The 27,759-nt window shown below is 40.8% G+C and overlaps 1 long non-coding RNA gene across 1 annotated transcript; it reads left to right on the top strand.

Annotated features, from left to right (window-relative positions):
- Positions 1–17,640: 17,640 nt before the first annotated feature.
- Positions 17,641–23,993, top strand: LOC143272516 (uncharacterized). The gene is made up of 3 exons (XR_013050155.1): positions 17,641–17,862; positions 19,266–19,486; positions 23,880–23,993. It is a non-coding gene; the product is annotated as an uncharacterized LOC143272516 (long non-coding RNA).
- The last annotated feature ends 3,766 nt before the right edge of the window (positions 23,994–27,759 follow it).

The following is a 27,759-nucleotide window of genomic DNA, read 5'->3' as shown; positions in this document are numbered from 1 at the left end:
ATGAGTTATAGTGTAGTGTGGCCTACCTCTGCAATACCAGGGTTTACCATTGCTTGGTTTTCGTCCTTCGTAAGTGAAATCTAAAAGAGTTTGTGGTTCTTTGGTCTTCTTGGGTGTTTCTGAAGAAGTGTCAGAACTGTAGCTTTCTATCCTGAAAGTGAAGATGTTGGAAACAGTTCTGTCTCTAATATCATTTTCTTCTTAGACAAGATTAATATCATGTCCTTTAAATTCTCTACCAAGAGTCTCATTCTGGAGTTGAAGATACTAAACGGTGTCACTCATCATCTCAGGAACTGTCCGTCTAAGAAACTACCTCAGTGAATCCCCAGGAAGGCTGGGAATAGGACCACAGAAGAGAACTTCTTAGCTCTCTCTGTGAGAGCTGAGACTAGAGTTCAAAACTTATAGACTCATGTGCTCGGCCACGTTGATGGTTTCTGTCTTTCCAGTCGCCTCTTTATAAAAAATGCTCTCTATCCTGATGAGATGGAATAGTGCTTTAGAGTACTAATCTACATGATGGCTCACAACCATCCTAACTCCAGTTCCAGGTGATCCGTTGCACTCTTCTGACCTCCACAGGAATTAGGTACACGTAGTGAACATACATACATGTAGGCAAAACATTCATAGATAAAATTAAGTAACTGAATAAAATAATAGATAGATAATGTAGAGTTGACCTCACAAGAACCAGCAGGCATCTAAGCACCCCAGGGTAATGCTTTCCCTGTACCCTAAAGTGAAACTCAGCATACTCTGGCCCACTTCCCTAGCCTCAGTCTGTGTCTGTGGAGAACTGGGGATGCATGTGTCTCCTTTGTCACCAAGCTTGGCCCAGGAGACCCCAATCTTCTTGGTCAAGGCAGTAGTAAAATGATGTGGCACATGGCTGGGGCTGGAACTGTATCTTGTCTCTTGTCCCCAAAGCCATCACAAAGTTATCAGTCTGCTTTCTTACTGGTGTCTGAGCCACCAAAGCTCCTGTAGATCAGAAGCCCAGGGGTGGACTTGGACTAATTGATCGTCTTGGGGAAGGCCCTGCATTGAATTTTACAACCTTTAGAAAGAAATATGGTAAGAATTCTGTGTGATGGATGAGGATGCAAATGCCAAGGAAAGTCATAAAGATTTGACACTTATTAAAAAGTGTTGCCAGAAAGTGTGAGTGATTATTTTAATATTGGCTCGGCATGGCATGCATCTGCCCGTTCCTCCTTCATTTCCCCACAGATGGGCCACTGTGCACGCTATGCCCTTGTGAGGCAAATGAGAAATTGTGTTTGGAATTCAGCTTTAAAGAAAGAATTGCAATCGTTTTAATTACAAGTCACCCAGTGGGGGGCTCAAGCTGGAGAGCCTTGTGGGCACTGTAGAATTAGGGTGACAGTCTTGGCATCGTTCTGAAAGCCCAAGCAGGAGACTTGGACATTTGTGCCTATGCCCAGATTCTAGGGGAAGTGCATTTTGTTATTAATTATTTTTAGATGGAGAAGAAACCTCAAACCTTTAGCTCCATACAACTTAAGAAATCTAATGGGACTCCTGTGATCAAGGTTCCAGACCCACACTCCAGAGGATGCTCTTGGAAAGAGCCTCTGAAGTCCATTGGGTAATTAATCTACATGTACAGTCACCATTCAGTTAGCATTAGACCACCAAAACCTTCTCTAACTTATGTGCCCAATCCACTAGATACTGGGATTCTAAAACCTGGTGACAGAGGCTGCCTGGGCTGTTGAGAATGCCTGGCCTTTGGTTATCTCTGACTATTCTCCTTGTATCTATCACCCAGGTCCCCTCTTCTGCCTTACACATGTGTGTCCATGTTGTAAGGGTACCCTCTTATCTGTCTACTAGACTGTGAGAGCCCATTTTCAGGTTTCATAGTGGCTTTACCCAGCAGGTCTTCATAGAGAGGATGATTGGACCACGGGCCTGATTGCAGGTGTCTGAGATGGTCTGCACTCGGCTGTGCTAGGTGAAGGTCTTTTGCGCCACCCCTTGGCATTTCTATAAATATCCTAGAGATGACAGTCAGGGCCCGTTGGAATAGGTTCCAGCCCCTTCGAGGAGGCTATCCTGCATTTTCTGTTTATCTCCACACTCTAAATCCTTCTGTCTAATAATTTCTGCTGCTCCCACTCAAGAGCACTCTGGGGAAATGTGGGGGTGGTGGGTAGCCCCCTCCACACTATACAGACCTGGAGAACAGAATACATTATTTAGAGACTAAATGGCAAAACAAAGGAGGATTCATTTATCTAGATTTATCAAACAAGCAGTCAGAATCTCAATAAAATTTAATATAGAGATGGACCATAAAATATTTTCTAATATAATTGTCAATATACTGCATGAAGTGTTTAGAATGTGTATATGTGTAGAATTGTGTGTTATCTATCTAGAGTTCAATTTCAGTGTGTCTTATATTTTCCTGGCAATGTGGAGAAGCTGGGTTATTAGTTCCTGGTCAGGCTGCACCCTTGCTGTGGCTTGGCTAATTACATTGATTTGGTGACAGATCCCTTCCATAGTTTTAGGCTCTTGAAAAACTCCACTTTGTCCTCTTTAAGGCCCTGGTTTGTCTCAGTCACAGAGAGTCCCATCTTTCTCTCTAGTCTTTCTGAACTCAGAAAACTGTTTTCATGACATTTAATTCCATAGAACCCTTTGGCTATCTGCTTCCTAATACAAGGACCACAGCTGGATCATTTTTACCAGGTACTTCAACCCAACTGGAAGCACGCACTGCTACGACTCTCTGTGGTACCTTCTGCACTCGAGGGTGGGTCGAGTGGCCAATCACCAATACATTAACATGCATTGCAAAATGTGGGAACATAGTGTGACAGATGAAAAATGACCACCCCAGGGCATGATCTAGGTTGGATTCCAGGATGTATTCCTGAAACTTGAGACATGTTAGTATACGTGTGCATATATATATGTGTGTGTGTGTGTGTGTGTGTGTGTGTGTATGTGTGTGTGTGTGTGTGTGTGTGTGTGTGTGTGTGTGTATGTATATATACACATCTGTGCATGTATACATGTGCATATGTGTACATTATATGTATTCTAATTTTATTCTGAATGTTCAATTCAGAAATACATAAGGTGAATTTCAAAGACAAGATTTTTTTTTGAACAGCACAAATCTTATTTTCTTGTGAGATCATATGTCATATCTGCTGTGAACATGTGATCCCTGTTGGAGGAGAGGCCACATGTCTATCACATGGTGATGCTGGACCAATTTCCAGATCCTCTCAAGTGTTGTGGGCATCTATTTGATGACAATGTTCTTCATCATCTTTTGATTCATGAAAGCAGAATGTTTTGTCTGTGCTCAAGTTTTTATATGCACTTTATGCCTTCATAAATCACTTTAGATAACTTTACATATCTATGTGTATATATAACTCATATGATCTATGAGGTACCGATCTCTGCATTTTTAATAAAATAAAAAGTAGTTGATCTTTCTAATTTGTCTTTTTTTGTTTAATCATAAAATCTTAAGTTTTCACATAAATCAAAGATCATTTCCATAACTTCTTGCAGCAATTCATTTGCAAACTCTTTGCCTTTGAAGTCTGCTTTAATCTAGGCATGGATTATCTATCTCTCAGGAGGCCATTGGTATTCCAGCAGTAATGCATTATTATATAAAACGTATCCTTGTCAAAACTGATTGAGGAAATAATGAGCAAGTGTTATGTCAATGCCTTAACTACCTGGGTGATTTTTGAGGTTTGGACTATGGCCAAAGGCCCTTACCTACATCTAGAACCTGTATTCTTGTCTCTGAGACTGGGGAGAATGCTGCAGGGCACGAGGACTGCTTTTGCCCCTGTCCTCGGTGGCACACACCCCACACCTTACTGCTCTGGAGTCTGGACACCTGACTCAGCCTTTCCTACATGTTGATTTCAGGCAAATTTAACCATTCTAATCATTTCTCCTTTGTGGGATAAACAGCAGTGCCTGCCTCACTGCTGCACGGAACAGAAATCTTGAAGGTTCTTAGAAATACCAAGAAGCATGAGACTACTGCAAGATAATAGGAATTGATCACCTTGACCGAATGGAATAGATAAGGCAATGAAACAAACAACTTCTCTGTTTATTCTTCTTTTATGGGTTAAGTTATGAATTGATCTTGCTCATCATTTTAGCCCGAAAGGCAGGTCTTTTTTTTTCTTTTTTTTTAAAAATTAAAATTAAGTACTTGCCATGTGCTAGGCACAGTGGAAGAAGGGGTAGATAACAGGTTAGCACATGGGAGCCCCTGGGAGCTTATAGCCTAGTTTGGAGGCCAACAAGGACACAATATGGTGAGGGCAATTGCTTTAGCTGCAAAATATGCTGGTAACATGGATGAAAGGGTGATGTGTTTTTCCCAAGAAGGACATTTTGTATTGGATGTTCCTTTGTTCACCCATGTATTTATTCAACGAACCTCTTTGAACCTGAGTTAAGTTTCCAGCACTCTGCTTAGTGCTGGGAATAGGACAATGAACAAGTCAGATGGTTTTTGTTTTCAGGGGACAGACAAGTATTAACTATGCATTTTGCAAAGAAATAATCATAACCTCTAAGAATCCAGGAACTTTGGCATTAACTAGAGATTCAAGGCTGTCTCAGAGAAATCACATGTTGGCAGAGATTTGAGGCTAGAAGGGAATGAGGGAGTTGGAGAATACAGGAAAGGTGAGCACCCGTGATGACATTCTGACCCAGGACTGGAAGCAGAGTTCTTCAGTTTTCTAAGCTTTCATCTTCCTGCTCCTCTCTGCCACTCTTCTGAGGTTGCCAACTGCCACCAGACTGTGACACCCTGCGTCCTTTCAGCTTTGTGTGTCTTCATTAAATGATTGCTGGGTCATTTCCCAGAAAAGAACAAATGGATATGTATCTTGAGAAGTGTAGAAACTACTTCTCTCAGGAGCAGAAGTTCAAGAATCTTCCCTGAGAAACTGTCATGACTGTGATTCAGCTCCAGACTGCTGCGATTCTGGCTTAAAACTCCAAGTAGAAAGTGGACTTCAATCGATGAGAGTTCTGCCTGGCTCAGTCTCCTACAGCGGGAGATAATAACATGTGTTGGAAGTGACCAGAGATTTCTCAGAGTGCTTTAGAAACATATCATGCCTAAGCCTTAGAATACTCAGGAGTTGGTACTATTATTGTATTTCCTATTTTGCACAAGGAACATGAATAGAGCAGGTAAGAAACTTGCCAGGGTCAAAGCTGATAAGGGAGAGGCAGTCTTTGAACCCCAAAAGTCTGATTACAAAAATTAGGCTTTTAAACACTAAATTTCCTGGGGGGTACCCAGTAGTTATGATCATAACACTTTTTATAATGAATTGATTTTTCAGAAATGAAGTTTTTGGAGCCAGGCAGGTCTCACTACCCTACACTTGTGACTTAATATAATACTATGAATCCAAGTTCAGGGTTAGCTGTCTTGTTTCCTGGGCCTAGTGGCTGCAGTGCCAGCTGCCCTCAAGGTTGAGGCAAAAGGATTGCAAATTAAATGCCTGATTGGGCTACATCTCTAGTTCAAGACCAGCCTGGGCCACCTAGCAAGACCTTGTCTCAAAGTTTAAAAGAGAAAAAAAAAAAAAAAGAAAGAAAGCTGAGGGAGGGAATCACAAACTCAAGTCTAGGGAACTATGAACTGGTTCTGGTTCTGCACAAGAGTGTACCCTTCAACAGTCTGGCATGGATGGAGGATGGACTCAGTGGGGCCCAACCCTTACTGATGAACTGTTTGCTACTGAGTGACTTACGGGGAGAAGAAACCATTGCCTTCCACTGTGTGCCCACTGATGACCCCACCAGGCTCCCGTGAGTAGCTCTAACTCATGCACAGTTAGCTCTGACTGGCAAAAAGGCTGGTAGGGAGGGGGGTGTTGATAGGTGAGACGGGAGTGCAAGGGTGTGGGAGCAAGAGTAATCAGAATGCATCATAGACGTGTAACAATAAACTTAATAAAAATACATGCTAGCCAGGTGGTGGCACATGCGTTTAATCCCAGCACTTGGGAGGCAGAGGCAGGCAGATCTCTGTGAGTTCGAGGCCAGCCTGGTCTCCAAAGCAAGTTCCAGGAAAGGTGCAAAGCTACAAGAGAAACCCTGTCTTGAAAAACAAACAAACAAAAAGTTAAAAATTAATTTAAAATAAAAATAAAAATACATTTTTTAAGGTCGAAGGCTATAGCTCATGGGGAGAATGTCTGGTGAACACATACAAGGATCTGGGTTCTATCTTACAAGCAATGAAAAGGACTCTTCACTCTTTTTACCCAGGTCTTCGCCAGTGTTGGCGCCATAGCCTAGAATAAAGTAATGACTGTAACTCACTGAGTTGTGTTCTACCAAGTGCATACCCAGACACACACAGGATGTAAGGCACTCACTCTTTCCCAATCAATGTAGGACATTCTCCACCTATAGATTTATAAAGTTTAGCCATAAGAGGCTTGGGTTTCCATTGCTCCTCCTTTCAGTTGCACAATGGCCCCTAGCATTTTGTGTTTATCTCCTGCCGGACGCAGTTGAACATTTACCATTTCTTTTCACATCTGCCTGCCGAGAGCTTCCATCACTCTGTGTTTTCAGTGCGGTGCAGAGGATTTATCACCTCATTAGTTAGAGAGACTTGAGCAGTCCTTCAGGGATAGCATCATTTCTAATTATTTTCCTGTCAGAGAATGACAAGGAAGCATACACACTGACTGCTGGAAGAAAAGTTTGCAGGAGTTAGCTGGAGCCTCCTGAGTCACGAGAGCTATTTTCTCTTAGGTGGTAAGAGGTGCTGGCAAATGGAGTCCACTTTCTGCCTCAGAAAGAAAACAACAGCGACTAGAGCCAGATACTCCTTTTCCTTTGGAGACTCTCTCTCTCTCAAGGAGGTGTTTGGACATAGTGTAGAAAGAAATGGACAGTGGCCTCAGAGAGTGAGCTGGTCTGCCTGACATCTGCCTTCCAGTCTCAGAATATTGGAAGCAAGTAGAGACAACCTTGAGTGAGAAGAGAAAATAGTGTTCTTCACGTGGCAGCACTTCACCACCATAGAATCACCTAGAAGTGGTCGAAACAACTTTTATGGGACCAAGAGTTCCCATGAATTTGAATAGGAAGAAGTCAGGAGGCATCTTTGTAACTATTCTGCTCAATTTTATGAGCTTGAGATGCAGCCTATCAAGAGGAGGAACTTTAATAGGAACTTCACACTAGAAATCCTTGCCAATGCAATAAGTAAAGAAGAATAGGGATTGGATAGGAAGAAATGAACCTGCCACCCATTAGCCATGACGTGAATATCCATGTGGCAAGTATAAAAACAAAACAAGAAACATTTTAAAACTAGCACTTAGATGTGAGTTTAATGATGCATACTGATGATGAACCACTTGGAAATATTTTTTAATCAAGTATTTTCATATGATTTGTGAGAAAATACAGATGAGACAATGGTCAACATCACAAAATGTTAATACGGTTCCTTACCATCTAATATTAATATTAGAATGCACAGATGATTCTAAAATTCAGATTTAAAGACAAATGAGATAAAATTACATTGAGAAGAAGTTAGAAAAATCTCACTAATGTGTTTTTAAAGACCTGCTATAGAGCTGTAGTAATCAAATGTAGGGATTAAAAACACAATTAGTGGAATAGAATGAAGAATTCAAAGATACACCCAGAAAATATAGTCAAATATATATTTATTTCAGTTTTGAGTGACATATAGCTTTTATACATGCCTCTGGGACAAAACATGGCATTTTGATGCCAATATAAATGGGAAACTGGTTTGTAGTGGTATTTGCTCTGCCCATGACCTTGGGCTATATGGGGGCCCAAAGGAGGCAGTGTTTCTTGCCTTATGTGACCTCTGATAAGGGGTTGGAGAAGGATCACATGCCATATCTCCCTTCTCCTACCTGCAAGGTAGATGTGCTCCTGGTCAGATCAGAGGACGACTTCCACTGTCTACTCCATTCTGTAATCATGAGTGTGTTTCCTCAATTTATATTTTGATAAATTCTGTTAACCATTTAATAGACTCATGTGGATTGATTGTAATACTGGTTTTTGCAAAGCTGAAAATAAATTTAATAGAGAAATCAGAGTTGTTCCAACAACTGCATTACCATTCTCTGCTGAAGTCACCTCTACCTAGACCTCACCTCTTCAGCAAAACTTACCTCAAAAGGAATCATAGATTTAATGGCAAAAATCAGACAAGGGGTTAAGCAAAGAGTTCTTTAACATGTACCAAGTACAAGATGTATAAAAGAAAAATACAAGTTGGACTTTATTAAACATTGAAAGTTTGGCTTTGTAACAAGGAGTGCAAAGGACGACAATCTACAGACTGGGAAATTCTATTTGTGAATTGTGTATCTGCACATAGCTTATGCTGAGACTATATAAAAAAAGCTTTTAACTACAAAAGTTTTCAATTAAAATAGGCAAAATATTTGAAAAGCACATTACCAAAGATGATGTACAGGAAGCAATCAAATGCCTAAGAACATAAACAGTGTTATATGTTAGGGAAATAAAGATTTAAAGTCATAGTATAAACAATATCAGAATAGATGAAATAGAAATGCTGATACTACCAAGCTGAAACTGTAGTGAAGATGATACACTATAGCTTGAGATGCAAAACAGTACAGCTATTCCAGAAAAGTTTTGAGCCTGCTTATAGTACTAAATACACAAGTAGATGGGAAATGGTTCAGTGGGTAAGAGCACCCACTATGCAAGCACCCACTATAGCCAGTCTGAATTCAAATTTGAATTCCCAGGATCCACATAAAAGCCAGGCATGACCTTGCATGCCTATAACCCCAGCACTGGGCAACGAAGACAGGCAGACCATAGTTAGATGTCAGCCAGTCAAGATAATTGTGTTACCTAGCAATATGCTTTATAAAAACACTCCACCTGGTCTATAGCTCAGTGATCGTTTGTCTAGTATATGTAGTGCCCTGGTACCTTCCCAACAGCTTTTTCAATATACAAACCCAGCACACTCTGCTTGTCACCAGGACAAGACCTCTCTTGACTGTTGACAGAGCCTCTTTAGTCCTCTGTGAGTCCTCTGAGTTCTCCAACAGAAGTGACTTTCTTCCTTCAGAGCTTGTTACACAGTTGGAACAACACATGCATGCCTCCAATGACTTTTTTTATGGAAACAGTAAGTAACCTTGCCAATTCCAGCTTGAATACAGTCCTCTCGGGAGAAGAGTCATCAAATTGCAATGGTACTCCAGTATGCTAGTATTAAATATGCTGTCATCAATACAAAGCTCCTGTATCACTTCTGCTCCCCATTTTTATGTCTAGCATGCTTAAGGCTGTGAGTGCAAACGTATTCTTGTTCTGAGCCAACAGTCCAAAGGGCTTAAGTTCACTCTCTGTTGGCCTCAGTCTAGGCTTCTAGCATCTCCCAAAAGAGTTAGAAATGCCTGACATAGGCAAACGCAGAATCCCAGCACCTAAATTCCACCCTAGGCTACCTATTTAATTTCAGATGTCCTTTTTGGATGAATTTGTATAGTGTTACACTTTCATGGGCTTGCTTAATCTTGCCAAGAAAGGTGCCTGCGGCAGCGGGGGCAGAAGGGGGAGGGGGTCCTAAAGCACAGGGTAACTGAAGCAAGCCTACTGAGAGTGTGCCAGCCTTAAATCTAAAGACATTTGTGTGCTCTATCTCCCTAGCCTTCCCTTCTTCTGTCTCCTGTTCTTTTCTCTTTGCTATTATGTTATTTTCTGAATGCAAAGATGTGTACAAATGTAAACATAGAGCAGTTTCTGAGAAGTAATTAGTATCATCTTTTCAGCATCTGATCCTGTCTCAAGACTATTCTTCTCACTGGGAAGGAGATGCAGCCACAGCTAATGCAGGGGGAGCACTTGCTCGTGCTCCTTGGTGCCTTGGAAGAAGATTAGAAAACACGAGTGGTGGACGATGCTGCAGTCTAAAGGCTGGTGCTTGTAAAAATTTCCACCGCAGATTTTATTTAGGACATCTGTATTCCAAATTAAGGATTAACACCAGTTTGTAAGATGCCAAAGATGAAGGATAACTCGGGCTTGAAAGTGCCCAGGTGGCTGGGCAGAACAGCTCCATGTTCATGATTTTGGAAGGACAGACAATCTGCTTACTCAATTTAATAGCCATGGCTGTGATCGGGACATGAATTGTGTTCTGTGCCCAGAGAAGGATTTGGCAACAATGCTCTGCAATGGGCTAAAGTGTGTTTCCTCTGGTGAAGGACCTGCTTGGCCCCATACCATGGTAGTGGGATCCACCCTTTCCTTTATCTGATGCTTCAAGGTTCAGTTGGGACCAAAACCACTGTTTGAAATTTTGATTTTTTTTTATTGACTATTAAGCTATTTCATAACCAGAAAGGAAATAGAGCCACACTGAATACAGAAATATTTTCAAGCATACTCCTCCTCCATATTCTTATAGTTGAACAGATTTTTCTTACAAACATAACTATTTATCATTCTGCACTATGACCTACACTCTGTCTTGGTTTCTCACTCAAAATGAAAGTCTAGTCTAACAGTAAAAATGCTGACAGTCATTGTGAAAGTGTAGCCAACACAAAACAGCAGAACATAAAGTAAGTGCATCATTTTCAGTGATGCTGACTGCATTTAAAAAGTCACCCTGCATTGGCTGTGCTCAGGCAGGGTGTGTGGAGGTATGATGGGACAGGATGGCAAGAATACTGTTGAGATAGTCTTCCTCATAAGGAACATGGGAGCATGTGTACAGGGAGGGGAAGGAAACAGAATCTCACCGGAGTTGCGGTCTGAAGATCAGTGGCCATATAGGAATAGATGGTGCTAGGAATAGATCAGACACAGAAATCCAGACAGCAGCCTTGGTTGCTGCACAGGGAACACCACTCACAATGAGAAACTTTTCTCTTTGGGGGAGCTTCTTAGAGCCGACACAGTCCATGACATCGGCTCTGTGCTTCGGGCAAAGTTTTGAGCACTTTTGCACTGAGCTTTCCAACTTTCTATTTTTAAACTATATTTATTGAAACCACTAGTTAGAGTCAATGAAAGACTTCCAAGTGTGAACATGCATGCGTGTGTGTGTGTGTGTGTGTGTGTGTGTGTGTGTGTGTGTGTGCGCATGCAGGTGTGGTTGAACCAATCAGCAGCAACAGAAATAGTGATATGTGGTTTGCTTTTAAATAGGAAAACACTAAGTGTTCACATAATTTACAAGGTTCCTTAGCCATAGAACCTGTCACTAGGTCCAAATGCTTGTCTATACTCACAAAAGGAAATATAATATATATAAAATGAAAGGTGATTTTATTTGTTTGTTTGTTTGTTTTGGCCAAAACTGGGCAAAGAAATTCTCCATCTGTCTTGTTCTCACCTATAATAATGTCACACCCTATAGAAAAGATGAGACAAAAGCCTGAAAATATGAGTGCATTGACTTGGGGGAGGGGCTCATTCTCTGAAGCTAGGACTGAAGTCTTCTTAGTCACAAGCACCAAGGCCCTTTTCACAACTAGGATGGTTCACCACTAGCACAGTATTCCCTGGAGGAATCCAGAGTTGAAAAGATAATTTTTGAAAGTGGATTCTAACTTCAAGGGCACCTTTCAAATAGTCCTCAGAGACCCTTTGTCCTAGTCAAGCCTCATGCACATTTATGTGTGCCATTCCTAAGTCCAAAAAGCACCTGCCACCTCCTAGGCTACCCTCCTTGGGGCAAAACCATTGATCCATGATAGGTTACTGCAATCCATGGAAGACAGAGCAGAAATCAGCGCATTTACTTAGATGATCAGGTGAGTCTTTGTTGTTCAGCTGTTTTTCTTGCCTTCTCTTTAGGAGACCTGGCTGCTAACTCACTAGAAGCATAATAAACACATCCATGCTATAGATCTAATCAATCCCAGAGTCTTTGGTCTGTTTGCTGACTGGTTTGATTGCATTGAATTTCCTTTGCAGGCTGGGAGGGGGAATGGTGGCTGATTGCCCAGAATGGATCCTCACTCCTTGCATGAATGTCGAAAGCTTTGTTTATGACAAATCCAGTAAAGATTAGTTTTGTAGCTCTCTTGAAAGGCTTTTTGCTTGCTACTTGCCCCCAGATAATAGTGTTTATCACACCAAATCACCAAAATAAGGATTGTTGCCAATGCTTCCCTTCAACAAACAGCTCCTTTGGGACTAGGCTTGCCTTTCTAGGGTAAACAGTGAAAGTCCTGCTTGTCTCATGTTATTAATAAGTTACCATGTAAGAACTTATATTTGATGTATATTTTATAATGTATTTGATGATATAGACAGTTGTACATGAACATAGAGGGTGGAGATAGTTTTCCTTTTGAGCTTCTACTTCATGGTTTGTGGTATTGATGCTTGCCAAACAAAACAACCGATCTGCTTGTCAAGCAAGCTGGGTTTGTTTCTTAGGTACCCCTCACACCTCAGTATTCTTTCCTGGATATTTGATGTCAAAGTTTTTAAACTCAGGAGCAAGCTAACCTCACTGGATTTTCCTAATCTAGTGAGGACTCTGTATTATGGTGAGCCAGGAACAGCAGTCAGGTGGTGGTAGCCCATGCCCTTAATCCTATCACATGGCAGGCAGAGTCTCTGTGTGTTCAAGGACACAGCCAAGCATGGTGAGATGAGCCTTTAATCCCAGTACCAACCATAGGGACCTGGAGGTCTGTAGAGACAGGCAGTGACGAGGAAGTCATGTCGTTGGGTTTAGAGCCAATGAGAAGGCAGGAAGAAACTCTTTCTGGGGAAGTGACAGCGGCGAGGTGGTAAGATAAGGTAGTCGTGACTTTCTGATCTCTTTGGCTTTTTACCTCTATATTTGGCTCTGTGTTTCTTATTTACTAAGAGTGTTTAGAATTTCATCTACACTGTATGGTAGAAAGAGCCCAGTGGCCAGCTGATCATGTAGGATTCTATGCAATGTCTCCTCTATTTAGAACTTACTAAATTAGGAAAGAATAAGAACCACAGAACACCAAGGCAGAGGAAGTTCTTGAATAGGACTCTTGAAGAGTGATCTACCTTCCCAAGATACCAACAAGGAAAGTTGCCTTAAGAATCAGGTCAACCCTAGGGCAAACAATCATTCTAAGAGAGGACAAAACAAAGGTCTACACATCATACTTCTCAGGACACTGATCTCTGCTCTCCTGTCCTTTATATGAGTTCTTTTGGATAGAGGTAAATATCTCCACAAATGACTTGTTAAAAATAAGGGATTCTTGAGAGAAAGCAAACTTGGATGCCTTGTCCTTCTACTTTAGCAATTAATAAAAAAATTCTTCTACCTGGGAAATTAATTATCAATGAGAGCTCAGCCAAAGCTGCAATCTGGCACCTCTCTGACTTCTACTGATATTGTATAATTTCCAGAACTCCAGGATCTGTGCTCAGAGACTGAACTGAACCCAGGACACTGTGCACCCGAGTCTGCCACTCTGCCATCTCCTCCTCTTTTGCTGTAGTTAGGACTTTCGACCGACTCAGCCCCATTGTATTTGAGTATGGATTTGGTTTTGGTTTTGTTTGTAGTGCTTCCTTAAGCTAACTGACTTCCTGTTTCTGGCTCTGCTTTCTTCCACATCTAGTCTGCCCTACAGTCAGATTAGTTTTGTTCTTGATGAGGAACATTTAGAAAGAAACTAGAAGTTTACCTCTATAGCTTGACCAGTTTAGTGCCTGAATTTACAGATTTTCATGATGACCAAGTCCTGAACCCAGTGGATGGAAACAATTCCATGGATGCATCTACTGTTCTAATGGGTTCAGATCATTCCTTACTTAGTGACTCAGGGCTTTACCTCTCTCAGGATTTCCTTCTGCAGAGGATTCTGAGTCTCAGAATGGACAGGCCCTATCTCCTTGGCCCAATCTGCCCACAGCTTTAAAGACAGTTGGCTGAGGTGAATGAAGTCAGAGGAGATGAGCAACTGAGCAGACAGGAAGCCTCATGCTGGGGTGAGGATAGAGAATTTTAAGACCAGATGCCCTTGTATTTTCAAATCCAAGAAACATAGAACTTATGTAGTGAATAGCACAGGCAAATAAATCTTTGTGATATCCTCTGGTGGAAATGAACCCAGAGATAGTAGTCATGGACCAGAAAGCTATGGGGCCATTCTAACTGTCCTTCTCCCCTGAGATGCCATTGGTTTCCCATGTAGGAAGTATTGATAAGAAATAAAGAAATTATGTCTGAAATCAGTCTTAACCTATAACACTTGGCTATAACTTAGCCATTCTTTGGAAACCTTTGTTGTTGTTGTTATTGTTGTTGTTGTTGTTGTTATCTGTGTGTGCTTAGGTGTTTGTGGGTAAGCATGTGTGTGAATGCCAGAAGTCAACATCAGCTTCCTTACCATCTCCATGCTAATTTTCGAGACAGGCTCTGTCATTGAACTTAAGTTCCTTGATTAAGTAAGATGAGCTGGCTGTCAAACTTGAGGGATCCTCCTGTGTCTGCCTCCTTAGTAGAAAAGGAAACACTATCTATTTGGGAGAGCCATTGCTGTTATTGGTTGTTCAATTCTAAGAACTACAGGTCTCACCTTGATAGACTCTGAAAGTCTATGTGCTTCGACTGACCATCTCAATTTGTAAACGGCTATAGGAGGACCTTGAAATGAAAGAATGAGCAAGCACAGAGCAGTTGCTTCTCAGTGGCAGCCTAGCAGAGTGGCTTTCTGTCCTTGGGAAAAGGACAGAACAAAATCAAAAGGAGCTCGGAGTCTGTCATGGAGTGGATACAGGCAGAGATCCCAAGAGTTGCATTTGGCAAATGGTATCAGGTCATGTGTCCCAGGACATCTTCTACCAGATGTGGCCTAACTAAAGAATCAGTTTTATTTTTCATATATCACATAAAAGACAATGTCTCTATATTTATGACTTGCCACAAGAATGCTCCACAGTAAGCCACCCTAAGAGTTAGGAGGTTAAGACAATCATCTGTTACTTGTGAACTATGAGATGACAATGTGGTCCACAGCAGAGCAATCTGGCTTGTGCTCCAGTGGGTATTTCTTTAGATTCCAATTGGGCGTTATCTATCATTGGGTTTAAAGACAAGTACCTCAGCAGGAATGACTATGATCCTTGAGTCTACTTCCTATGTGACTCTTACCTGCACCTAGTAACCTGGCTCAGGGATGTTCTCATGGCACATGTAGAGAAGCAAGGGAGAAAACCAATCAAACTATTAAATAACAAATAAACAAACAAAACGCATCAAATATTTAATAAACTTCTGCTTGCATTAGCTTTGTTACTTACTTTGTTAATGGCCAAAGCAATTGATGTGGCCAAATTCAGAGTCTGTGTGCAAGGGCACTCTCAAAATCAGGATACAGGGTGGCCCAACAGTAGACACCAGTGCAGCCATTCTAAATCATCCTAAAAAGCTTTAAGTGACCCATGGTATTATTACCTAGTCCTTGCCAGTTTTAGGCTATTGATGATACCACAGTCTCACCTGTGGGTACTCATGTCTCCTCTGTGTTGAACATGGAAAAACTGGGTTCCTGAAAGAGGCCCTAGTTCTCCCCCCCCCCATTTTTTCCTGATCTGACTCTAAGTGGTGCTGAATCCTAAAGTTGTCTGTGACCAGTGGGACAGAGACACTGTGGTCGAAGTTCAAATCCAGAGTCTGTTCTTTTCTGGTGAACACCAGCTTCCTTCTGCACTGTGCCCAAAGGAGAAGATGAGTGTACATGGAAACCCAGAGGAGGAAGGGATCTTTCCTTGGAGATCAAGTAGAATAGGTAAGAGTGTCTTGTGAGTTCTAGAGACTTCTGACCTTCAACTACTAGTTTCCAGAGATGGAGCTGCAAGATCTGCCACCCACTAGCAGTCATTTTCATTTTAGCATGCCATAACATTTCAAATTGTGAATTTATGCTTCTTTGAGTGTGATGCATTTATTTTAATCCAAATAAAATATAAAAGCAGAGATGTACCAACGCATCTGGGTCCAGAAAATTCATGTCCAAAGTTGGTTATGTCATCTGAACTAAAGCCTCCTGACTCCTACATCTAAGCAGGAAATGCATGGTATTATTCATTGTCATGATGAATGATGCCATTTTTCAACCAATAATGACATGAAGAAGAGATAGCAAAGTCTTCTGAGTTCTGGAAATGTTCAAACAAAAGACAAGCAATTGTATCAGGGAAGGACTGGACCAAATTGTGTTAGGTCTTTTCTGATTCTGAGATTTAGAAATACTGAATCCAATCCCTCAGTTTAATGATGCAGTGACTTGGAGGAGTTAAATAAATTGCCTATAACATGTTGGTCTCAGGGTTTAGATACAGGACTGGGTTTTCCACCCCCTGTGTCAATTCTCTGCATTATGTCTTAAGGGTTTCTGACATGATGGATAATTTGTTGTCTTGGATGTTTCATAAGTAGACTAATCACATGACTTGGATCTAAGTGCTACAGAGCAAGAGAATAGGTTCCAGGTTCCCCTCTGTACTCGCTGTTCTCATAAATGTTGATCTAGGGGCCGGGAAACCATTTTTGAATATTTGCCATGAAGTTACCCAGAAACATTAAACCTTAGTTTTTAGATCACTTAAAACAATTGTTTTTCTTTAGTACTTTCTCAATTCCTTTGGAAAAAACACCGAGAGAGTAGTGATTTAGAAGGGATCAAACATGCTTCATTCCTTCCTCAGATGATGGATTTCTCACATCTAATTAACTTCTCATATTCCTAAGATTCTTACTACTAACTGTTCCCAGCAAACACCCCAATAAAAGAAGAGAATAAATTCATACATGTGGAGGGCTGGGATACTAATCAGCGATTTTCCAATTCTCTTGAATTTTCTTTTTGAAGCCTTTGTTCTAAGAAGAAATGGGAATTTCCCATTCTAGTCTTCAGTCTACATATGCTCATTGTAATTTAAAAAAAAAGCATACTTCAAACTTTATTTCATTAGCTATAATTGATGCTACAGGAAGACTTCCAGTGTTTATCCCATGACATCATCTGCCTAAGCCATACTGACCTTCATTCTCTTAGCATTCACATACATATTCATGATTATAGAAGCATGGTGCTGGACATCACATAGGGATTGGTGCTGATTTCCCAAGTCTATTCCTGGAAGCTATAAACACACTATAGGATTTATCCAATATCTCTTGACATTTAATATCCCCAAAGATATTGAAATTACATTCTGTCCTATTAAGGAATAATATCTTCCACAATGTTCTCTTTCTATATAATATCTTAGGATATTAAGAGCTCACATTTATTTATAAAAATTATCATCAACTCCATTTTCAAAGGAAAATGTGGAACTACAAAAGAGATAACTCAGCTGCCCAAGGTCATCAGGAGGTTGAATGAGGGCTGGGGTGAGACCTGTGCAGCAGACTGTGAGTTCCGGCTCCTCTCTGTGAGTTCCTTCCCCTTCTTAGCAAATATTTGCTGCTTGAGTTACTATGCCTCCCTCCCCAGGAGCTACTGTGCTAGAAGCAAAAACTGTGACTTGTGCATCACAGGACAGCGTACGACTTGTTCTTTGCTTCTCCGGGCAGGGGAAGAACACAAGAGCTCTTAGGCTATTTTCAATTATCTCCTTTCTTTAAGAGTGAGACTTCATCTCTATGATAACCAAAAACAAACCAAAGCAAGACAAAGACAGAGACGTGCAGGGAGCTAAGTCCTAGGATTCTGGAACCAGCACAGACAAGGTCAGACAGAGCAGTAGATGGTGTTGCATTTGTCCTCTGTGTGGAGAGGAGCATCCCCGTGGGTAAGCCTTCTGCAGAGGGATTTTCCCAGATGTCGTGTCTCCTAATTCTTGCTTTTGTCCTGTGCTTCGGCCATCTGTCCGCATTTCTGCCTGCATTGCCTTCTAACCACTCTTCCTAACTCCCCATCAGATGCTTAGCCGTCTTTCCTGGCTATGCCAGCAAGAATAGTCTGCTTGCTCTCAGGGAACAAGAGCAGTACTATTGCTTTGATCCACCCCTTAGAGAGAAATATATTCTTTCTAACTCTGTCCAATTAACCCTGGGCATGCCTGGGACTCTACCACCTGCAAACCAAGCTGATTGGCTTAGCTCTAGTCACAGGACCTTGATCACCCTCTCTTTCATTCAACAGCATTAATTCAATCTCTGTCATATGCCAAATCATGGGCCACAGAGCTGGGGATAAAATAGCAGTTAGGATAAATGTAATCTCAGCTCCTTGTGGGAGGGGGATAGAGTTAATAACTGGTGAAACATATGACACTAAACCATGTGAGTGCTCTGAAGAAGTTGTGTGTGGTGATGGTATGAAAGCATTTTGCAGGAGTACTTTATGTTTGCTGTTGTAAAATGTAAAGAACTGGTTGTGGAAGGTTGGGGGAAGATGGATGAACAACAAACTGTTTCAGACAAAAGGAAGAGCATGGGAATCAATGGATAACAAGATGCAGGGATCACAAATAGGTAAACAATGAAGCTATGAACTTGTACACTCTTGTGTAGAATCTTCTGGATCCATGTGGCATGGGAAGTGGACAAGTAGAGGAAGAAAGTCTTCAGATCACACGCAATCAGGTTATAATCTCAAAAGTGATATTTCAGCCCAATGTGTGGAAAGTGGATTGATACAAAGAGCAAGAGGAAGCAGAGGAACTAATGCAGCACCTATTTAGACATGTGTAGGCAAAATGGCTGACTCTACATCATTGATAGTGGTGATAGGGAGAAAATACATTGATTTCACAGAGATTGGGAAATGAGTTCAATAGTGGTTGATGATGGGGTGGTGCAGAAGGATAAAGACCAGTTTCTGTTTACATAGTTGGCTTATCTCCAAGACATTTAATGGCACAGGGAATAGCAGCTTTGGTTATGAAAATAACTTACAAACCATTTTAAAATGTAAGCACTTTTGAGTCTGAAATGAAAGTGTCTAATATGTGCTTATGTATGTATGTATGTATTATGAATGTATGTATGTATTATGTATGTATGTTTTAGAAAAGGCTGAATCAGAGACATAATTTTGAAGGTCATTGTACAGAGATGATAATTAAGACCATAAACAAGATTACCAGGGTGAGAATGGGAAGGAGGGAAGAGAGTCTAGGATCGAATCTTAAGGAATTGACTCTGGAGGATGGAACTTACATATTTAATAATTCCAGAAACATTTTCAAAGGCAACAACAAGGAGGTGAGGAAGTTCCTGGTGACTCCAGAGATCTCAATGCTGTGGAGAACAAGAGGAAAAGCTGATGAGGAGGAGGAAGTTACCCGTGAAAGGAACCTTCAAATGGCCAAATAACTTAGCTAATAAAAAAGCCTCCTTGGGGGAGCTGTGTGGACATGTGCCAGGACAGAGTGGATGTCTGGAGAGAACGGAAGAAATCCAGCAAGTGTGGTAAGTATTTCTGAGGACAGATGGACACAGGTGAGAGCTGGAGGACATACGGAGCATGTTCTACCTTGGCTCTGTGTCACATTCCCATCCTCACCTTGGTTCCCACAATTCTTTGCCTTGTCAGCCTATACTCATCTCAGGTATGTGTGTATATGTATGCAAGTATGTATGTGGGTGTGCATGTTTGTGTGTGCATACATGAATGCATTAAAATGAGTGTATGTGTTCATGTATGTATGTATAAGTGGACATGAGTGTACACACGTGCATATATACATATGTGTATATGTATGCACAAGCATGTGTAAAAGTATGTATGTGTATGCATGTGTGTAATTCTGTGTATAATTGTGGGTATCTTCATGTGGAGCTGTGCCTGTATAAATATTTGTATGCTTCCAAGTCCATACAAGTGTTGTGTATGGGAGTGCATTGTGCATACAAATTTGTTCGTGTGGAAACGTGCATGCATGTTTATATGTATGTGACTTTTTGCATGTATGTGCTACTATGTCTGTATGTTTGTGTGAGAGTGTGTACATGTGCATATGTGTATATCTCTGTGTAAAAATATATGTACCTGTACAAGTGTTTAATGCATGCGTGTGCAAGTGTGTGCATGTTTGTGTGAGTGTTTGTGTGCCTATTTGTACTTACATGTTAATGGAAGACTGTACATATGTGTATAGTTGTATGTTAGAATACATGTGTGAATCTGTGTATATGTGTGACTATGCCAGTGTTTGTGCATGTGTGTTACATGTGAGTGGCTGTGTTTCTGTATTCATGTATATTTATTTATGAGTATATACATGATTTTTATGTGTGCATGTTTGTAGCATGAATCTTAAAAGGTCTTATTAATAAAAACAAACCTGGAGCCAGGTATTGAGGTGAACTGGAAGATCAGAGAAGCAGAATAAACCACAGCTTCCTCACCTTGTCAATTCCTCAGCTGATCCTGTTTCCTCAGACTGGAAGCCTCTGAGTCCTCATCCAAATGGATCTCAGCTGAACTGCTCCTCGAAATCCTAAAAGCTTAACCAGCTCTTTTTCTTGGTCCTCATGCCTTATATGCCTTTCTGCTTCCTGCCATTACTTCCTGGCATTAAAAGCATGTGTCACCACTTTTCATCCTAGCATTCCAGAGGCAGAGATCAACCTGGATCTTTGTGAGTTCAAAGCCACACTGGAAACAGCTGTCCACTGAGTGCTGAGTACTGGTCAGACTTTTCACATCCATTATCTCTCTAAGCTTTATGTCATAAAAATCCCATGGATGGTGGCTATTAGCGTTCCTATTTTGCAGTTGAGAAAATGGTTCTGTTTGAAGTAAATAGCTGGTACATTTCTCCAGAAAAAACCTTTTACCTGTTTGGGCGCTGGCCTCTTTAGAACCTGCCAGCCCAGCCTCTTCCTGGGGCTCTCTGATTGCATTTTTAGTCCCCAAACCTTCCTGCACTGGCCATCTCCTTTATTTTGGACAACAGATAATCAAAGCTTAGTGAATATAGAAAGGAGAGAGGGAACATTGTTAGCACATTTAGAAGTTGGCATGGTGATGGTAATTTTTTTTTTTTTTTTTTTTTTTTTTTGGTTTTTTGAGACAGGGTTTCTCTGTGTAGCTTTGTGCCTTTCCTGGAGCTCACTTGGTAGCCCAGGCTGGCCTCGAACTCACAGAGATCCGCCTGGCTCTGCCTCCCGAGTGCTGGGATTAAAGGCGTGCGCCACCACCGCCCGGCCTGGTGATGGTAATTTTATGAGGCTAATAGTAAATATGGTCATTAAACAGTCCTGGACAAGCAAGTGACCAGTGTAAACAATATCTTGGCAGGGAAAACCACCATGTGAACACTGTCCTAGTGTGGGGGCTATCACACTAGGGAAAAGCACCATGTGACCACATGTCACAGCATCCTTAGACAAGACTGGTTCATCTTCAATGTATGTTCTTCAGTGGTTTTCTTCCTGAGGCCTTGGATTAGAGTGGTTCCTGCTGGTGATGGTATGAGGGTCTCCTGGAACAAGACCATACTCCAGGCCAGCAGCTGGCTTAGGGTTTTCCTCACCTCCAGGCTGCTGCCAATCTCCATTCATTTCTTACCTTTCTGCAGAGTTCCTGAGTCCTTCGTCAGCTCCTTCAAAACTAACTGCTGGAAGAAGCACATTTTACCTTTTCTCAGGTTACTTGCTTGTACAAATGCCACCTGGCAGCATATCTCAGCCTAAACCCTAGGGCAGTTGTAAAACATTTCTCAGTAAGATCAGAATTTGTGCCTCATTTGTCTTTGTACCCTCACATTGACAGCAATGACTTGTTTTGAAAAGATAAATTGAATCTGGCAGGGCTTCCCAACTAATGACTAAGATGGTCAGAGTGTACCTCAATGCCAAATGAAATTTTAACCTCTAAAAAAATACAAATTTAACTCTAAATAACAAGAGAAAGAACCTACCAACAAATAGTAAGAAATAGTGCTATGTTTTTCTTCTCTAGAACAACCTTCTGGACATTTATAAATTAATAGGAATGAAAAATCAAAGATGATAGCAGCATTGGAAAGCAAGCGTTCCCCAGAACGTCCCTGTGTGTTAGTATCCAGAGGTCTTCAGAACAGGAAAGTGCTGTGGTTTCTCTCTAACACATTTATAGTTTGCTTGAAGGTGGCTTTCCTTGTTTTGTTGGTTCTCTGCATAATTTTAGTATATACTTGACACTGATCTTTGTTTAGTTGTCGTGTTCTCTTCCCTTCTCATTCCTTCTGTCCTTCTCTCTGCTCTTTCCCTCCCTCCACATTTCCTTCCTTCGTATCATGACGAATCTTATTTTAAATTAGTTCTGCTCTTCAGCAAAGATCTTACAAGCCCAATGATTAATTCTGCTAAAGTTTTCATTGCATAAAGTATATCAATACATGTGTTTGATGCTATTTTTCTGGTGTTTTCCATCACTATTCTATCTGATTCTGTCTTTTATCAGAGGTACACAGAAGTGTTGATGAAAAGTGACCTTCAGTTTGTATTCTGTGATATACTGACACAACTCCTTTTGATACTCTTTTCATTATTTTTAGTTTTTGAGATTATAATATAATTACATATTTTTCCCTCTCTCTTTCCTTCCTCCAAACCTTTCATATACTTCACCTCTTGTTCTTCTGATTCATGGAGCCTTTTTCTCTTTCATTGTTGTTGCATATATGTCTGTGTGTATTTTCATGTACATGAACATAACCTACTCAATCTGTAAAATGTTACTTGCATGAATAGACAGGTCACAGTGAATGGGGAAAAGCTCATGAAGCCTCAACTCCATATAAAGAATTACAAACAATTAAAGATTGCTGAGAGTAGAAGAAATTGTGATTATCAGGAAAGAGCACACTAGTTGGTTATCTAACATTCTTTTTTAAGATGTATTTTTATTATTATGTAATAAGTAATAAGATGATAAATAAATTAATAATAGAGGAGTGTGTCATATGAATACATGCCATGTGTGGGCTGGTGCTTAAGTAGGTCAGAAGAAGAAAATGGATCCTCTGGAGCTAAGAGTTATTGGGTCGTGAGCCACCTGATGTGGGTGCTGGAAAATGAATTGAGTTCTCTGGAATAGTGGCAAGTACTCCAATGAGCATCTCTCCTGTTCTCTTGTCCCAATAAATGTTATTCTTGTTTTTCAGAATAAGTTTCTTTCTCTCCCTCTTTATGTTCTTTTTTTCCTACTTTTTACTAAGAAATTTTTTACTCATTTTACATAACAACCACAGATTCCCCTCTCTTCCCTCCTCCCCTCCTCCCCCAACCTTCCCTCCTTAACCCACCTTTCATTCCCTCCTCTAAAAAGGTAGTGTTTCCCATGGGGAGTCAGCAGAGCCTGGTACATTCAGTTGAGGCAGGACCAAGCCCCTCTCCCTGCATCAAGACTGAGCAAGGCATCCCACCATGGGTAATGGGCTCCAAAAAGCCAGCTCATGCACCAGGGTTAGATCCTGATCCCACGGCCGAGGACCCTTAAAACAGACCAAGCTGCACAATTGTCTCACTTATGCAGAGGGCCTAGAAGAATTATCTGATAGGCTATCCCACACTCAACTGTAGAACTATCTGACAAGGTATCCTACAGTTCTCTACTGTAGAACTGACAGGTCGTCTCACACTCCTTAATTGTATTATTTTTCCTGTTTAGTTTTCCTTCCTTTTAAAACATTCCCATTAAACCTATGCTCACAGACTTAATATAGTAGCCTGAGTATCAAGTAAAGAAGTTGTAGAGAATTGACAATCAGTTAAAATTACTCATGTCATAGGACTAGGAAATAAACTTTGGTTAAAAGCTATTCTGAACCGTGGTTCTCATGGTCTCACATCATCTATCTTGCTGTCTTTACAGGGTATTTCCCTGTCTGTGTAGATGCACTTGAAGTTTATTCTCCAACCAAGACAAATGTGTCAAGTGGAAAATTCCCCATGTGCCAGCACCAAATGTACCAACTCTGAATAAAGATATTAGGACTTCCTCCTGAAAGCTGTGCATTGCGTCTTTCCTACTCTTTTGTCCTACCTGAGCAAGAGGCCATGTGCTTTCAGTTCAGGAAATCTGGAATCTTGCAGGAAGTCATTGGCAGCCCCTTACAAGCCACCCCAGTGCATTTAGAATTGGGATCCTATGTATCACCATAACTCAAAGAAGATAACTTCCAAGAATCCTGTCCCCAATCTTGTCTAGCTCAGCTCTGTCATTATGATTTCAATCTGAGTACTGCCTTTGGAGGTGCATCCTTGATCTCCCCACCTTAGATAGTTCTATAGGTGCTTGCTATCATTTTACCCTGTTTCAGTGTTCTGTCTTTCCATTTCCGGTACTTCTTAATTTTTTATCATTATTACCTCCCCACCCCACCCCACCCCAAAAAGAAGAGAACGATGATTTCTCAAGAGCAGGGGCATTTTCTGCACTGCTTGCTGTCTAGTCTCCAGTACTGGGTCAATTAGCTCATTCTGTGTCACGGACAACCTCTGAATCTTTTTGGCCTAAAACAACAATCCTCTTATTTATTTGCCCAGGGTTCTGTGGGTCAGCATGTTTGAGAGGCTCTGTGAGGACAATTATCTCTGCTCAGTGTGGCATCGACTGGGTTAACACATACATTTGTAGGTAGGAAACACTTACTAGCTCTGGTCACATATTCACTACAGCAAGGGTCATGTGGGGATAACTGTGTGCTCACATGTCATTTTTCATCTGGTGGTATAGCTAACCCCCAAGAGGTTACAAGGTTCCTAAGGGCAACAAGGAAGGGTAACAAACACCTTTCAAGATTTTGTCAATCTTGCTAAGATTCTCATGAGCAAATCAGTTTAGGAAAACCAGGCCGCATGATCAAGCCCAAATTAAAGGGATTGAAAAATACTTTTTTTTGTTGTTGTTGTTGTTTTTTGAGACAGGGTTTTTCTGTGTAGCTTTGCACCTCTCCTGGGACTCACTTGGTAGTCCAGGCTGGAAAAATACTTTCTTGATGAGATAAGCTTTAAAATCCTTTCACAAATGAGGTACAGGGAATGAAGTAAATGGAAATAAATTTATATTTTTATACTAAGTGTACAGTGTATACAACCAGTATGTAGTAGGCACTTAGCAAATACTTGTTGAATGAATGAATGAATGAACAAATTAATAAAAAAAGATGCCTAGGTAGCATTTCAGGTCCTTCCCACTGAAAATCATGTTTTTTTGGTTCATAATTTCTCCCCTGTACAAAATCTGACAAGGCTTAATCTAAGAGTTTATCATCTGGGGCATGCTTGGGCTGTGACAGCTGTATGCTCATGCCAGGAATGCACTTCAACCCAACCACTGCACACTTCATCAAGATCCTAAGCGGTCACACAAGATCCCATTTACCACATCAGAGGCATAAGCACATTTATCTGGCAAACAAATGGCAGTGAATTTAAAAAATATTTACTTTTGGACTGAATTTTCCATGTATGTGGTACATAATGTGAAAACTGTCTGTCTATCCATATATCCATGTCTCATTATCTGCCATCTGTCTGTCTGTGTCTTCCATCCAGCCATCTGTCTGCAATAGATATTCAAGAGAGAAGAATTGCTACTAAGTTATAGCAACTCTATGTTGTCAATCATCTTTTTTTTCCATTTGTCAGATGAAGACTCTAGATACATCAGGTTGGATCTGAAAACATGTATTATACCATACCCTACATGATAGGAGACATTTAGATAAGCAAAGTCATAAGGCTTTCACTTGTTGTGATGGTTATTCCTGCTTGTCAATGTGACTACATTTGGAATTAACTAAAATACAAGCTGCTGGGTACATGTGTAAGGGTATTTTTCTTAATTAAATTATTTGAAGTAGGAAGATCCACCTTGAATCTGTGCCACACCTTCTGGTGGCAGACTATATACAGGACATGGAAGAAGGAAGCTCTCGTCTTGCCTGCTTGTCCTTGCTCTCACTGGAAAGCCCCCTCCTTTACTGGCATTAGAGCCTACTTTTTGGGAGTCCATCATATACTGAAGACAGCTTAGAGAACTACTGGATTCTTGAACTTTCTTTTGGCCGACAGCCATTATTGGAATAGCTGAACAAGAACCTGTAAGGCATTCTAATAAATCCCCTCTATACATAGTGATTCTATCTGTTTTGTTTCTTTAAAGAACCCTGACTAATACACTTGGTATTTCAAAACATTCTTCTGTCTCCATATTCTAATTTCGTTGATGTGTGTAGCAAGTCTTTATCTGTCCCACCAGCCAGCTCCCAAATCGTGTGAAGACTTTTATTAATTATGAAAACTCTGCCAATAGCATAGGCCTATTTCTAACTAGCTCTTATAACTTAAATTAACCCGTTTCTATTAATTTATGTGCTGCCATATAGCTCATGGCTTGTTGCCTCATCTCCTCCATGTCATGTTTCCTCTGCATCTCACCAGGACTCTGCCTTCTTCCCAGAGTTCTCTCTGCCCTGAAAAATCCTGTCTAGCTATCACCATTTAGCTTTTTATTAAACCAATCACAGTGACATATCTTCACATAGTGTAAAGGAATATTCCACAACAATGTTTGTGTGTGTGTGTGTGTGTGTGTGTGTGTGTGTGTGTGTGTGTGTGTGTGTGGTGTCCTCTCCAACAATATTTACTACTTAATTTAATCCCACAGATTAATTTTCATTTGTAAGTTTAGAGTCACTCCCACCATTTTCTCTGTGAGATTAAGAGGCAGCATAGACATACACTGTCAATAAAGCTGTGTTGGAGGATGTGGTATAAATTTGCAGGTACATAGGCTAATGATATTGGACTTCTAGCATCAACTTCCAATGGATCCCAAACCATACTGCTCAAGCACAGTCCTCTTCCCATGCAGCTCTATTCCAAAAGTTATTGACAAAAAGGAAGAAATAGGATTCTTTCTCCCAAAACAGAGAAGAGATAAAGCTAAATCAAGAAATCTCTGTTCCTTATTCATAATCTTGTCTCATTTTTTGAGAGGGGAGTGAGAACAGAGAGAAAAAAGCCAAGGAGGTTTCCTCATCTCGACATTCTAAACCCATGTCTACTTAGTATCAGTTTGAAAGATCCATGTGTTGTAGCTAGAGTTTTCCTGCCTTGCCCACAGTCAAGACAAATCTTTGTCACCCGCCAGTCCCACAGCCGCTCAGACCCAACCAAGTAAACACAGAGACTTATATTGCATACAAACTGTATGGCTGTAGCAGGCTTCTTGCTAACTGTTCTTATAGCTTAAATTAATCCATTTCCATAAATCTATACCTTGCCATGTGGCTGGTGGCTTACCAGCATCTTCACATGCTGCTGGTCATGGCGGTGGGTGGCAGTGTCTCTCCTCCTTCTTCCTGTTTCCCCAATTCTCCTCTCTCTTTGTCCCACCTATACTTCCTGCCTGGTCACTGGCCATCAGTGTTTTATTTATATAGAGTGATATCCACAGCACTTCCCCCCCCTTTTTTTAAAAAGGAAGGTTTTAACTTTAACATGGTAAAACTACATATAACAAAACAATTATTGAGCAAGAATTGCAGTTACAATATTAAAGAAGATGTCCTATCTTATATTTGTGAGTTTAAGATTTTATATCTAACTTATCTTTTATCATAACTGAGGAAATTACAACTATCTAGTTTTCAACCACATCAAAGACCTGAGAAGGAACATAATGGTACCTGAGAAATGGTAGATGGATGCAAGCAACTTTCGGGAATCTTGCAAGAGTAGACCAA

The sequence above is a fragment of the Peromyscus maniculatus genome, chromosome 1 (assembly GCF_049852395.1).
Source record: "Peromyscus maniculatus bairdii isolate BWxNUB_F1_BW_parent chromosome 1, HU_Pman_BW_mat_3.1, whole genome shotgun sequence".
NCBI lineage: Eukaryota > Metazoa > Chordata > Mammalia > Rodentia > Cricetidae > Peromyscus > Peromyscus maniculatus.
This window is presented reverse-complemented; position numbering and strand designations above follow the sequence as displayed.